This window comes from Pteropus vampyrus, unplaced genomic scaffold (genome assembly GCF_000151845.1).
Source record: "Pteropus vampyrus isolate Shadow unplaced genomic scaffold, Pvam_2.0 Scaffold869, whole genome shotgun sequence".
Taxonomy (NCBI): domain Eukaryota; kingdom Metazoa; phylum Chordata; class Mammalia; order Chiroptera; family Pteropodidae; genus Pteropus; species Pteropus vampyrus.
Genome location: NW_011889650.1, coordinates 152,800 through 167,069, shown reverse-complemented (window position 1 = coordinate 167,069; position 14,270 = coordinate 152,800). Strand labels below are relative to the sequence as shown.

Genomic DNA, 14,270 nt, shown 5'->3' with positions numbered 1-14,270 from the left:
TTTTTTTTTTCAGTTTAATTTGACTTGATTTCCAATGAGAAGTCTAACCTTTTATGAGGCAGAAGCCTGAAAAACTTTGGAGGGAAATTACAGGATTTTAACAGCTAGGTTGTTGCTATATTAATGTAATTAGTTGAAAAATACTTAGGGTTTTGGTATGTTGATTGATTCAAACGTTTTTGACAGTTATGTACTGATGAAAAATAAATTATGAAAGATTGTAAAATTCCAAGATATATAGACACTGTTTTGAGTTTAGACACAAGACAATCTTCGGTCATAGCTTCTTCTTAAACCACCCCCTAGATCTGATCGCAAATAAGAATACTTGGTGCAATCTCATCTTTTTCTTGAATTCAGATGACACCCTCTTTGCAAAGAATTTTTATACTGAGAACTTGAATTGCAAAAGAGAAAAAGAGAAATGCTGTATTGTTTTGACCCAAGATAATGTCCATTAGCTTTCTCTGATTCAGTGATTATAGAATGATGTATTTTCTGTGAAATGACATGCTCTCTGAGGAATGTACTTGTGGGCAAGAATAGAGGCCAGAGGGGAATGACAGCCCAATTTATATACCCTGTAGCATTCTGGAAAGCTGAATTTGAGTTCCCACTATAAGACAATGATCTCACTTTTTCTTCATTCTGCCTAGGAAAACATTCTGTTGCTGGCACCTGGTGTAATTTCATAATTCCGAAAGTGTCTTAGAAAAATTAAAGAGCAAATTGAAGGGGATCCCTTCTGACTTGAAAATATTAATGATGAAGATGTTAATCCTGTAAGGTCAGGTCTACATTAATATAATGATAAGATGGTACAGAAATAGTTCATCCATGGTGACTAGTGAAAAAAGTTGAACGATTTAAGCTGACAATGCCATGATTCGTGTGGATGGCCATCCTTATAGTAGAATCATATATTCTTCAAGGCATAAGGGGCCTTAGAGGCCATTTCTAATTTAATCTCCTTTTTAATTCAGAACTCCCTTTTTCAAAGGGTTTGGCATATTGATATCCAGCCATTGCCTCACTCCTTTCAGTGATACGGGGCTTCACTGACTTAATTCTTTGTGAGGTACCAGGCATCCAATAATAATATTGGAATACCTTACACTCTAATGAATCTTAAAAAGATAAGAACTCAATCCCCAAATCTAAACCAGCAAGAATGGTAGTGAGCATTATTTATATAAATAATACATCAAAAAATTAAAGCTTATATGAATTGGGAAACATGGAAGAAATTTTTATAAATTAATACACTGTAATAATTAAAGATAAAAATGGTGTGTGTTGAATTTTTTATGTATTTGAATTTTACAGATATTTTGGTCACCAGATGACTGTGAAGAGGCTATGCCTTGGTTTTAAAATTCTTCACTTTGTGTTTCCAAGATTACTTACTTCATTGATTATTTATAACCAATATTTACTGAGTTGTGCTATGTGCTTCACACTGTGGGAGATGGGGAATACTGGTTCAACATTATCATTGGTTACTGAGGAACCATATTTTAAAGGGTTAATGTAACAACTCCATATATAACTGTGCTCAAAGCTAGATCACATTCAAGTCTACAAATCTGATGATACACATGTATTTTAATAAACATAACTTGAACCAGGTATATGTACAATGAGCTATCATAGAATATGACAAAAAGCAAAACAAAACTCTGAAATGATCAAAAACGATAACAGCTATGTGATACTTTTGTGTCCAGTATATCGTTCCATACATTACAAAGAAAAGTTATTTGAAAAAATTCAGTGACTATCTTAGTAGGACCAGAGGACATATAGATGTGTTGGATACCCCAAGGTAAAAGTGCTGTGTAAGTGACCAAGTCACTCCCTGATGATATGTCTATTAAAAGAGAACAATTTAAAGAGACAGGAAAAATTTTAAGTGGTAGTATAGAACTGTCATCTGTAGGGACTCTGTATTAATTCTTATCGATACAAACTTACTAGCTGAAAATTCCTATTAATACAAATTTACTTGCTTAAAACGACACAGATTTATTAGCTTACAGTTAAGGAGGTCAGAAGTTTAAAATGAATCAAAGCTGGGTTCCTTTTGGCGGTTCTAGGGAAGAATCCATTTCCTCGCCCTTTCCAGCCACCAGAGGCCACCCATATTCCTTGACTCATGGCCCTTTCCTCTTATTCAAAGCCGGTAGCATACATAGTGTCTTCAAATCCCTCCCTCTCTCTCTTTCTATCCCTCTTCCATTCCCTCTTTTTTTTCTCTTCCTACCTCTCTCCCCCCACGACACACACAGACACACCCCTCTGTTTCCATCATCTTGTCTCCTCCTCTGGACTCTGAGCCTCCATTCTCCCTCTTAAAAGTACCCTTGTGATTACATCGGGCTCACCTAGATAATACAGGCTCATCTCCTCACCTCAAAATCTTTAATCTTAATCACATCTGCAAAGTCCTTTTTACTGTGTAAATTAACATATTCACAAATTTTAAAGATTAGAACATAGACACTTTTGGTGGCCATTATTTCTCCATCTGCCTGAATGTAGGTTGTATAACGTAGATGACCTAAATGTAGTAGTTGTGTGTGTGTGTGTGTGTGTGTGTGTGTGTGTGTGTGTGTGTTTTAAAGCAGTCCCCCAAAGTAAAGAAAGTTGTAAGATATTTTATATGTTTATTTTAGGTCAAACTCTTTTAAGAAGTAAAATGTCATGACCATAATTAAACAAATTAGTGATTATTATGTACTTAAATATTGATTAAGAACAGTCCTACTAGAAAAGTTTAAATTAGAAATTCCAATAGAATGTTAGGTCATTCTATCATTGATTTATCTACAAAAAACACAATTTTCACAAGCTTATTTAAACAGTTGTCTGAATTCTGCTTTTTACAATACTCATTTTCTATGCTCTTTGCCCCAAGTTAGTATAACATTGACAAATATTTGAAGAGTAATCAGTTGCTTCAATCCATATAGATTTAAAATATAAAAATAGTACCTTCTATTAGGTAATATACTTCTTGAATAATATATTCTGAGTCAGTGTTCCTCTCTACCTATGCAAATGATACACTTTGTTAAACTGGTCTTGTATGCTTTATTTGGGCACCATATGGTTTTCATAGATAACTGTAATCTATTGGTTTGAGTTGAACAACTGACACAAATATGCAAATAGTCAGAATAGAAAGTATTTCTACCACAGTTCCTTTCTGCACTATTGATTGAAATGTGATACTTAAAAATAGTTCTGTAGAGCTAGTCTATTTGAATAGTTTGTAATTACATCCGTTTTCAATTGTTTACATTCAGGAATATGGTGCTAACAAGGAAAAATGACTGACCAGGTGCATTTATTTAACACAGTACCAACTCTGGGAGAACATTATACTTGCGATTATTTGTATTTGGTTAGCACAAAATCAGCATGTTTCTCAATAAAACTGCTGTTAAGGATATACTGTTGTATCACAAAATTCTATGCTATTAGGCTAATGTTAGATTGCATTCTTGGTAAAGTTGTTATTTTTAAAGGAACCCATATCATAGAAACAATTTTTCTTTCTTTCCTTTTAGGCAGCTTCTTATCCTTTAAAAATAAAATGGAAAGCCAAGTGGAGTTGCTTTAATTAAAGTCTCTAGCTAGTTCAACCCTGTGTTATTTGCCATCATCCCTTTTATTCCTCTGACCTTCCACAATCTGTTCACATTAGATATGAGGTGGACCATGTCATCAGTGAGCATATTCTCATTTGAAGGACTGCCAGCATAGCTTTCTGCTGTTCCTTTCCATTAACTCAAAAGTATTGATGGGACTATACCCCACTTAAGGTTTTGTTCCTATATAGTTAACAAAAAATTGTCAATAAACAGAGTCAATCCTGATCATTCTTTACTTTTATTAAGTCTCCTCATTTTCCTTCTTATTGTGGAACATTTCTATTGTGTTTATTAATATTTTGCTGCATACTAATTCCAAAGTGTAGTTTCCCCACGAATATATGTTCTTATAAAACTCAATGAGACTGAAAGTACCAAGACGAGGAAGTACATTTTCTAGTTCATTTTTTAAAAAATAAATTTATTTATTTGAATTAGTTTCAAGTATACAGTGCATTGGTTAGACATCGATCTGTTCATAAAATGATTCTCCCAATTGCTCCCTCCCTCCCCTGGCCCTCCACTTAGCCATCATATTAATGCTGACTGCATTCCCTCTGCCGTGCTCCCCATCCCCGTGACCAACTATCAACTACTAATTTGTATTTCTTTAACCTTTTATCCCCTTCTTCCAGCCCTCCTACCGCCTCCCCTCTGACAGTCACCAAATTGTCCACTATATGTGTGAGTCTGTTTTTGATTAGTTTGTTCTTTTCGTTCCTTAGATTCCACATATACGTGAAGTCATATGATATTTATCTTTCTCTGTCTGACTAATTTCACTCAGCACAATAACCTCTCGGTCCATCTACTTCATGTATCTCCCCATAGTAACTAGCATGACACTTTACATACAATAGGAACTCAACAAATGCTAAAGACTGTCAGCTCATATATACTCACAGCATATTGTAAAGTCATGCATTCTATCAGGCATTTTTTTGCAGTATATAGTTAGTCTCTATGTGCAACTGCTATAGTTTTTTGGGAGGTGGGGATAATTTACTTAGGTCACTGAGATGCTATCAAAGAACAACTTTCTATAGTCAATTAATTGATATCTTAATAATAGTTTGCAATTATTAGACTATCTTCAGAATTTCAAAATGACTAATAAGACATACAAAATCTTGTTGGGCTCATTTTCCCCTTCAGGTCAACCAGGCTGATAAAACTAACTTTAAAGTAGCTACTTATTTCTTTGGGAGAAACTTATGTTCAAGGAGACTCCCTGTCGATTTGTGCCTCATTTTAAATTGATCCAGCAATGAAGCACAAAGATAACCAGAGACTGAAGACAATTCAATAAGGTACACTACTTTGAGTTAATCACCTTCTATTTTGCAATGATCTAAGAGTGGTAACATGGTAACATGACCTTGATATTATTACTTGGTTAGAATGTCTACACATCAACTGTCAATCTGGAGAACAGAAAGTATGGTCACTATTAAGTTCTGGGTGCTTTTTCTCTTTGAGGATAGTAAATCACTCTCCCTTTAGATAGTGGATCATAAGGTGGCATTTTTGCAAACATTGAATCACTTTTTAATTTCTGGCATTTTTCGCTAAAGCCGGTAATTCTTTTGATGACAGTAGTTCAGTGTACAAGACAAAATAACAAGGATAATGGAAAAGGTTTCTAAAGAATGAAATTTCTTTTTACACACTGGTACTTTGAAAACTATTACTATAGTAATTTGACTTTGTAACATATTTATTCTTTTAATGATGTGAGCATTACCCCTTCCTCACTCTTAATGACATACAAATGGAACTATATACATGGGTATCTTAGTATATGTCTGGGATATTTGCTGTGTTTGAACTGGTTGAGAATCAGACCACTAAAAACTAAATTAATGCTATTTGACATAGAAACCAGATGGAGGAATGGGCAAGGGTTGTGTGTAATGACCCCACTATATAGGGGACAACTTCATTTTTTGCCAAGACGCACTTTGAATTCTCACTAGGGACTCTCACTCACTTCTGTATCCTCATGTGCCATCTGAGCTCTGTCCATCTGTGATTCACCTTTAGGCCAAGAATCACTTGTGTTTTCAATCCTAATGAAAATAAAACTCATATATAGATTCTTGCTTCCTCTAACACATGTTTTCATGCTAAGTCTACCCCTTGACAATAGCCACCTCTGTACCATCTTGAATTAAGAAAGAATAAAGAATCCAGCTAACTATCTCCTGACCAAGAAGAAACCATTGCCATAATGGCAGATCATATTTAGCATTAAATGTCTTGCAGTGACACAGGAGGTATATCATGCATGATCCCTACTTGCTCGCAAACAAGGCTCATCAAGACATCCATATGGACCATGGTTAATTGGCATAAATCCTAAACTGTTATGTGTAGCCAACTGAAAAGGAAAATAATACATGGTGAAAAGGATTCTAAAAGTAAAAAAGAACTGCATTATAAATGTAAATTACTAGCAATAATCTGCAGATCAAATATAACAAGGAGTAAGACATAGAGTTCAACTTAATATCTAATAAATCTTCAGTATTTATAGAAACTTTCTATCCTTACCAATAACCAAATTGATGTATTTGGGATATTATCATTATCATTACTATTATTATCATTATTGCTACTACTATTATTTTAGTGCCATATATTGGTTCATTAGAAAGCACTGGTCAAATTCTGGGAAGTGAGATGTCTTCCTCGTGTGTCACACTGGTGAGCACTGTTCTATGTGCATCCATTCTAAAGCCATGTTATCAAAGAGGACAGCTTTTCCACATGATGAAGGAATATTCATTATTCAATAGTATACAAATAGCTGAAATCCCTGACTAGAATCGCAGCTACTAAATACATCTAGGGTTCTTTAAGTCATACTTTCTAAGTATGTTCAATTCATTGCTTTAAGAGTTGATCACATCTCGAGCGTAGTATCGTCAACAGGTAAGGCTGTGTCTATATAATGTCAAAATTACTCAATTCAGTAATTAAAAAGCAAACAGAACAGTAAAGCCAGTAGCTGGATGTCACAGTTGCTGAAAATATTTATTTAATTTTTTTTACTTCTAAGTAGGCATTGTATTTTCAATTAGACATTTTGTTAACTATATCATTATTTGCTTATATTTTTGCATTTATACTTACAGATATAAAGAAACTTGGATTCTTCCTCTATGTATAAACTCAGTATCCTGTTTTCTTGATAAGAAACTACCAATAATAATTCTTTGATTTGAGGTTACTTGAGTAATACTGTTCATGGACTTGACGCTATCATGTTATCCTGTATGGTTCTCTCTAGAAATACTTATTACCAAATATATCTTTTCTGTGTATTTTTTTTTAAAAAAATATATATATATGGGGGATAGCAACCTATACAGACCTTAATTATTAGATTAGAACTCTTGTATGTACTTAAAGAGAATTTTAAACAAAAGACTTTGGCAGTGAAGAGAGGACCATAATTAATTTTCACTGTGGTGATTGGGAAGGACTTGACAGAAACAGCCACATTTGAATTGGACCTCAAATCATGAATTAATAGTAAGAGTAGCTGAGGAAATTGTATTAATTATATTTCCATATTTTTTGTATTCTTGGTGCTCTGGTATCTGGGGCCTGGCTGATCACTGGAAAGGGACTGCCCCTCATAGGGTTAGCTAATTCCTGCAGATAGCAAACATCTCACCCATGAGCATGCCTTTTATGTGCAAACCAACCAATCTCAAGTCTATACTCCCCAACTACCTCCTTTATTGGTTCTTACACTTTAGGTCACTCTCTGCTGTAATCACTCAGGGCCAGGTACCAGACAACTACAGACAGCCTCTAACCCCAGAGCCTACTGAAATTATTCAGACTAGCCAATCCTAAACTTCCTTACCCTGTATTGTCTTGCCTTTCCACGAAACCAACAATAAGGGTTCTTGCCTATGTTTTCCCCATTCCCCTGCTCCCTGATTGACCCCGATGCTTCCCCTTGGCCCTACATGTTTCTAGGGGACTGTGAGTAAAAGCTTCTTCATTCATAACATTCACTTCCATGTCTATGTGTCTTATACTTAATTAAAACAAATCCTAGGTACATTTAAAAACAACAATAGTATAAACAGAAACAAAGAGACATGGCAAGACATGGTATGTTCACTGAATGGATACAATGTGGATTTTTGGCAGGTGGGCTAAAAAGCAAGTGATGAATTTGGTTGAGAAGCAATTAAGAAAGACCTTGAATGACAAAATAGGATATAAGAATTAGTGATTTCACCAAAATATAGTTTGGCATCCAGTATAGGGAAGGAAAAAAGAGAAAATAGGTTGAGGACATATTGTAAAGGTTAGATAGGTATAGGAAAGTATTGTCATATATGCTAAATACTTGTTGAATCTGAATGTGGACCCTTGGAATTTATTCTCATCTCTATATTATCCTTTCCAATGATGCTAGAATAATCATCCTAAAACAGCAAACTTGATTTTGTGGTTCCTCTGAAAATTTCTTTTATTTTTTTTCCTCTTTTTTCTTTGCCTTTTTTTTTTATGGAGTCAAAGGTAGAAAATTTATTTTTATTTTTTAAAATTATTTTTGTTTTTCAATTACAATCGACATTCAATATTATTTTATATTAGTTTCAGATGTACAACACAGTGGTTAGAGGTCTATATAATTTACAGTTATCCTCTGATTAGTCTAGTACCCACCTGACACTATACATATTGTTACAATATTAATGACTATACTCCCTAATGCTGTACTCTACATCCCTCTGATTATTTTGTAACAACCAATTTGTACTTCTTAATCCCTTCAGCATTTTTATCCAGCCCCTCAACCTCCCTCCGTATGGCAACTATCAGTTTGTTTTCCATATCTATGAGTACGTTTCTGTTTTATTTGTTTATTTTGTTTAGATTCCACATATAAGTGAGATCATATGGTAATTCTCAGTCTGACTTATTTCACTTAGCATAATACCCTCTAGGTCCGTCCATATCGTCACAAATGTTAAGATTTCATTCTTTTTTATGGCTGAGTAATATTCCATGGTATATATGTACTACCTCTTTATCTAATCATCTATCGATGGACACTTAAGTTGCTTTCATATCTTACTATTGTAAATAGCACTGCAGTGAACATAAGGATGCATGTATCTTTTTAAATTAGTGTTTTGAATTTCTTTGGATAAATATCCAGTAGTAGAATTGCCGGGTCATAAGTTCTATTTTTTTTTTTTTTGAGAAACCTCCGTACTATTTTCCATAGCAGCTGCACCAATTTGCAATCCCACCAACAGTGTACTAGGATTCTGTTTTCTCCACATTCTTGCCAATACTTGTTTGTTGATTTGTTGATGATAGCCATTCTGAGAGGTGTGAGGTGATATCTCATTGTGGTTTTAATTTATATTTCTTTGATTACTGACATCGGACATCTTTTCATATATCTATTGGCTATCTGTATGTCTTCTTTGGAGAAATGTCTATTAAGGTCCTCTGCCCATTTTTTAAATAGGATTGTTTGTTATTTTGGTGTTGAGTTGTATGAATTCTTCATAAATTTTAGATATTAACCCCTTATCAGATGTATCATTGGTGAATATCTTCTCTCATTCAGTAGGCTGTCTTTTCATTTTGTTGATGGTTTCCTTTGCTGTGCAAACCCTTTTGAGTTCGATGTAGTCCCATTTGTTTATTATTTTTTTGTTTACCTTGCCTGAGGAGTATATCAGAAAAAAAAAATATTACAAAGAGCAATGTCAGAGAGTTTACTGCCTATGTTTTGTTCTAGGAGTTTTATGGTTTCAGGTTTTACATTTAAGTTTTTAATCTATTTTGAGTTTATTCTTGTATATGGTATAAAAAGGTGATCCGGTTTCATTTTGCTGCATATTATCTATCCAGTTTTCCCAACACCATTTATTGAATAGACTGTTTTTATCCCATTGTATTTTCTTGCTTCCTTTTTCATAGATTAAATGACCATATAGGAATGGGTTTCTTTCTGAGCTCTCTATCCTGTTCCACTGATCTATGTACCTGTTTTTATGCCAACACCATGCTGTTTTGATTACTATAGCCTTGTAGTATAGTTTGACATCAGGCAGTATGATACCTCTGACTTTGTTCTTCTTTCTTAAGATTGCTGTGGCTATTTGACATCTTTAAGATTCCACATAAATTTTAGGATTATTCTACTTCTGTGAAAAATGCCATTGGTATTTTGATAGGCATTGCATTGAATCTATAGATTGCTTTGGGTAGTATGGACATTTTAAAGATGTTAAATCTTCACATCCATGAACACTGTGTGTGCTTCTATTTATTTGTATCTTCTTCAGTTTCTTTAATATCTTATAATTTTCAAAGTATAGTTCCTTTCCCTCGGTTAATTTTATTACTAGATATTTTATTTATTTATTTATTTATTTATTTATTTATTTTTGATGCTATTGTAACTAGGATTTTTTCTTAATTTCTCTTTCTGATAGTTCATTATTGTTGTATGGAAATGCAACCAACTTCTGAATATGAATTTTGTATTCTGTTACTTTACTGAATTTGTTGATCAGTTCTAATAGGTTTTTGGTAGAATCTTTAGGGTCCTCTACATATAGTATCATGTCATCTGCAAATAATAGCAGTTTTACTTCCTCCTTTCCCATTTGGATGGCTTTTATTTCTTGTTTGATTGCTGCAGTGAAAGTGGACATCCTTGTCTTGTTCCTGATTATTTGTCAGAATGAAACTAATCTCTTAGTGGGTTCGATGTAACAGAAAAGTTTATTCTGCCTATTGACATGTTGATATGGAGTTTTTTTATTGTCAGGTGCCAAGAAATTTGTTAAGTTGCAGCATCTTTGCTCCCCTTTCCTATACCATGCAGAGAGAAAAATAGAACTGCTAGTCACCAAACACTCATCCATTCTCTTAAATTGTTTTACACGATCACCCCTTCAGGAACAGAAAACCTGGAAAAACTATAGTATATCTTGAAAGTCTTCAGTTAATGAAAAACTTCTTTGTTTTTATATTGTGTCTGATTTAAAATTAGGCACATAGGCAAATAGGTTCTAGTTTGTGAGTTCTTCAAGGACAACTCATAAAGCCAACCTATACATGCCCAGAAAGATGAGAATTAAAAAATCCTTCTTGATTATGAAGCTTGTAGTATTTAATGATTCCAGATACAGTGAACTTCTCAGAATGGAAACACTTCCTTTTCATTCACACAGGAAAACATCAAAGACAAAATTAGCTTAAATTGAAGTGAGGATTTCCAAAAGGAAAGTGATCATGAACTAGGTGTTTAATCTCTCTAAGGTCCCAGAGTTCAACAGTGATTTATAGAACAATGCGGTATGCATTCAGGTTTTTAAATAGCTCTTAAGGGTTTGTTATGTCTCTGCCCATTTCCAAAGAGAATCGGAGGAGAGAGATTCAATTTTCAAAATACACACAGAGAAGAGATGACTTAGGATAAACATCAAATGAGAGTTTAGAGATTATATAGAAAAAGGGGAGAGATAATTATCTGGGAAAAATGAGAAAACTGATCTGCAGATGTAATATTATCACAGTTAAAATTTTAATCTTACTTCCCAAGAGGAAAAGTAACAACTTCAACAACAAAGGCTGAAAACAAAACAGAAAAAAGACCACATCATAGAGTACCATAGAATTCTCATTGATTAAATTTTTTTTCCCCCCAAAGACAAACATTTTCCTTATTCTAAAATTTAGGAAAATTTTATAGGGTCACATATTACAAAAGAAGTGGATAATTAGTCTTACCATGGAATATACAGAAGCGATATTTAAAAATCTATTTCATTTATTTACCTGTCATAAAAGCTCAGGCCATAGAAAAGAGTTGTGGCTGTTCAGGGAGCAGGCCAGGGGTGTACTCCAGATACTCCAAGAGTTCCAGACTCAGCCTGGCCTGGGTAGGGGTCATCCTCCTCTGTTGCTATTGCCACTGCCTTCTTATTGAGCCCAAGGATTTGCTGTCACCACCTCTGCCCCTTCTCTGAGCAGGTTACCCTGAAAGTAGATAATCATCATACTTAAAAACCATAAAGGGATGGAAAATTTAGAAATCCTTTCAACTACTCTTTTTTTTTTCAAACTTGTGTCATGTGGCACATAGATTGCAAAGCCACAGGATAGACATGATGTCAATTCTTTGAATCAGTTTACTTGAACATTTCAGGGAGAGATATTTTAAAGCAATTTCATAGGTAATTTAAAATATATTTATATTTAGAAAGGTATAGCTTTTTGTGGAATAAAAATGCACATGAATGTAAAGATAAAATAAAAGACATAAAAGAAATCTCTTACTTTTTGTGGTCTACTTTAGACTATTTCTCCCAGATCCATCTAGAGTTCAAGTGTCCTCTCCTCTGTCATAGAGACAATCACTGGACACAAACAGACCTTTTCTATATTGTTTATAAGATATCAAAGATTTCATCTCTTTAGGGAAGTCAATCAAAATTAGATTTTTTGATAAACATCTGGAAATGTGAGATCCCAGCAATGTATAAAATGTGAGCATTGTAATAGGTTTATTAGTTGTAGTTTTTCTTAAAAAATGTGTGTTCTTTAGAAAGAAAGTATAGTATAGAGTTTGAGAACATGAATTTTGAAGTTGGATCAGCCCCATCTCTGGCACATAATAGTTGTGTGACTATTAGACAATTAACCACCCTGTACCTCAGTTTCACCGATGTATAAAATAACAAAAATAATATTACCTACCTTATGAGTTTAGGGGAAGATTAAATAAGATAATGCACATGAAACACTCTGCACAATATCTGACACATAGAAACTTTTGCATGGGAGTAATTATTATTATATATGAATATTTATAACATACAGAAGAGTAAAATAATACAAAAAATCACCCACATTCTTGATACTTAAGGTTAGCTACTGTGTGTGTGTGTGTGTGTGTGTGTGTGTGTGTGTACACATGTATATATGTGTATATTGCCCATGTGTGTGTATCTCAGGTAATGCATTCCTAAATTTCATCATCTTAGGGAGGATTTCACTTTATTACTCTAATCAATAAGCACTCAAGTATACAGTTGTCATGGGAAAACCATGTCTATTATTCTACAAATAAGGACACTTTGCATTGGTCTGGTAGTAATTTTATTAGAGTAAGATACATTTATGCGTGTTTGGTTGTTTACTTTCTAAAAAAAATATTTATAAAGTCAGTAAAATAATTATTGATTGCCTACTAATTTCCAGGCACTGAACTAGACCCTAGGGAAAGGGTAAGGAATGAAATAGACTCTTTTTTTTCATTCAGTATTATGCTCTTCTTTCATTCAGTGTTTCACTCAGTATTTTCATTATAGTTGGGAAAAAGACAGTAAACAAATTAGAAATGTATGAGAAGTACAAATTATGCTTTAAAGGCAATAACAATGGACCTAATAGGGTGAATAACAGAGGTAGGCAGAATGATCAGGAAAAGCCTCTCTGAATAGGAGATATTTGAGATAAGATCATACAAAGTTGGGGAAAAGCAGTTCAGGGCAAGGGAGAAAACTATGCAAAGACTCATGAGAAAGTGCTTAAAGTGCTTTGCAAAGAAACTGAAAGAACACTAGCACAGCTGGAACTTAGTAAATATGGGGAACAGTGGTATCGAGTGAGGCTGAAGTAGACCAAGGACAGCGTATGAAAGGCTTCATAGGACATAGAATGGAGTTGGCATTTATTCTAATTATACTTGGAAGCCATTGTGAACTTTAAGCAGGGGGCTGATGTGATCCAATTATAATGAGGAAAATGTTTAGTGGGCGGTGATCTAAGTAGTTATTAGGAGATTGCTATAGTAATCCAGTCAATGGATGATAGTAGCTTGGAATAAGATGATGGCAGTAGCGATGGAGAGAAGAAAAAGGATTTAAGATTTACTTTGGAGGTTGAAGCAATGGTACTTGTTGACTTTTTGGATGATGAGTAGGAGGTAGTAGGAAAAAAAGAAGAAGAAAAAGCAGGATTCGAAGATGACTCAGTTTCTGGCTTGAGAATTTGATCAATTTGGATCCCATTTATTTAAATAAGGAATACTATGGGAAAATACATTTAAGAGAGAAAAGAGTGCTACGACAGTCAAGATAAGTGTATGATGTTTGTGAAATCTTCAAATGGAAACAAGTAGGTAGTTGAAGAAAATTAGTCTTAAGACTTAGAGGAAAGGACAGATATTTGTGATCATTACCACAACGACTGTATTTAAATATACGAGTCTAGGTAAGAAGACCTCAAAATACAGTATAGAGAAGAAAGGAAAGCCTAGAACCAAGCCTCGAGAAACCCCAAACATTTCCATTAGAGAATGAGAATACTTGAAGGAAAATGAGAAAAAAAATGGCCAATGGGGAAGAAGAAAAACTGGTAGAGAAGGGCAGTATGTGAAAATCAAAAGAGGAGACTATTTTAAGAAGCCATATGGTCAAGATGAGAAAGTTAGGTGTCAGCAGAGAAAGACAGAGGGGTTCATTAGATTTGGCTACAAGGGGATTACTGCTTAACCTTAGCAACCACAATTTCAGTGGAGTAATAGGAATAGAAAGTTTTTGATGACAGCAT

General features: G+C 34.1%; 1 protein-coding gene across 7 annotated transcripts in view; it reads right to left on the bottom strand.

The window, feature by feature from the left end:
- LOC105309820 (putative MAGE domain-containing protein MAGEA13P) overlaps positions 1-14,270 on the bottom strand; it is a 105,390-nt gene that overhangs the window by 42,384 nt on the left and 48,736 nt on the right. For 6 of the 7 annotated variants that reach the window (XR_897422.2, XM_023526432.1, XM_023526433.1 and 3 more), the window contains one exon: positions 11,493-11,693. The exons of the other annotated variant lie outside the window; for it this stretch is intronic. The gene's annotated coding sequence lies outside the window, so the exon portion shown is untranslated. The remainder of the gene's footprint in view (positions 1-11,492; positions 11,694-14,270) is intronic. 7 annotated transcript variants of the gene reach the window in all.